Raw genomic sequence first — 1,723 nt, forward strand, 5'->3', positions numbered from 1 at the left:
ATGAAACCTCGCTTGTCTTATACAACATCAGCGTGGCGGTTCTGACTTCGGTGAATCGCGCGACAACCGAAATCTTAACCGTCCGGCTGTCGATTGATAGGTTATTTGTTAGAAATAGCTTCTTGTTGTTTGCAATAAGCGCAATTTTTCGACATTTCCGTTGCAAAAAATATCGTGGTACAAAAAAGGCAATATCCGGGAAATTGGATTCCCAAAATTCGTTTTGTTTTCTGAATAATCCAAATAAATGCTGTTTCAGCATTCACTGCATTATAATTTCTCATGTTTTTGGGGGATACCCTGCTCAAGGTGATGTCCGAAAAAAAATTGAAAAAATATACAAAATTACTAAAGGAATTTCTCAGACAGTACATAGCGAAAATTTTTGTCGTTAAATTAGGCTTGACTTTCAAAAAAATTCGGCATGGCCAAGTTTTTTAAAATTTTCCAAAAAACTTTTCGACATTCTTTATGAAATTTTAGTTTGATGAAATTCTTGAAGACATATTGAAAGGTGGCTTCAGAAATTTTGGTTATCTATTGAAAATAAGTCGAGTAATATTGTGGGACTTGTTCATACCAGTCTTCAAAAAATCCCTTTTCAAGAGCTGCTGAGATTTAAAATCACCAGAGCAAGATTTGTTTCGCGCGCATTTCTGGTTCAAATCAGTCTTCAAAATTGCCTTTGCTTTGCGTTGCTTTGATTCATAAAACAAGGAGAAAGAGAATGCACGATCCTTATTTTTCAATCCAACAAGGCTTTGATTTGATCCTATCATTTCGGTGAAAATTCTGCATCATTTATTTGAATCATTTGTAGCTCATTCTACAAGGATGACTATGCTGCAGATGGATAACAAACGTTATTGGTAGGCCTAGCAACCTATACTGTTTTTTTTTTTCATCGTGATCTAGTGTTGTTGCTTTACGCTGTTGCTGAGTATCAGTTGAATTTGTTCATGTGTCATAAACAGCCGATAATGTAATCTTTTTATTACAGCCACAATCAGTATCAGCTATCTTCTCTGGAGAAAATGACATGATTAAATATGTTGCTCAAGATATTGGCGTTATGCTCGAACAAGAACACTACCTCCATAGCGCTGTTGGAGACATGGATCATTCCACGGAGCCCAAACATCCTTGCCACGTTCAGAACAAGGCTCTATCCAACGAACTGTGATCTCCGGCACACTGTTATTCAAAAGTCAAACAATATTTTATCCTATTCTTTATGGTAATAAAAAATCTCTTGTTTGTCTGAAAAAGATCTACCATGGAAAAAGTTGTTTTGATTCGAAGTGTCCGGATGTTTCGAATCCAGGACACCGGCTTTAAATCACCCAAAAATTCTTTTTTCGACATTTTTATGCATGGAGTATACAGAAGACGTTTGAATTATGAATTCTAGTCGAAACAAATTACAACCAAAAACACCGGGAAAAAGGCCAGTGTCCGGCTTCCGAAGCGTCCGGCTGTTCGATATAGCGCGGTATTATACGCGCTTCTATTCTCACCCCAAATTGAACAAACGTATCAAAAGTTCCCCTTTCAAAGTCCGTTTCACCCAATAAGCAAGTTCTGTTATGCCCGGATGGTCAAGATAGACCAGTCATGTTTTTAACGTATAAATTATACATTTTCAACCAAACTATTTTCTCATAGATATTGCTAATCTTTTAACGATTTATGTTATTAAAAATATTGTAGTTTTGACTCATGA

General features: G+C 36.2%; 1 long non-coding RNA gene across 1 annotated transcript; it reads left to right on the top strand.

Annotated features, from left to right (window-relative positions):
* Positions 1–667: 667 nt before the first annotated feature.
* LOC110675447 lies at positions 668–1,285 on the top strand. Its single transcript, XR_002499502.1, has 2 exons — positions 668–940; positions 1,001–1,285. It is a non-coding gene; the product is annotated as an uncharacterized LOC110675447 (long non-coding RNA).
* The last annotated feature ends 438 nt before the right edge of the window (positions 1,286–1,723 follow it).

This window comes from Aedes aegypti, chromosome 2 (assembly GCF_002204515.2).
Source record: "Aedes aegypti strain LVP_AGWG chromosome 2, AaegL5.0 Primary Assembly, whole genome shotgun sequence".
Classification (NCBI taxonomy): Eukaryota; Metazoa; Arthropoda; class Insecta; order Diptera; family Culicidae; genus Aedes; species Aedes aegypti.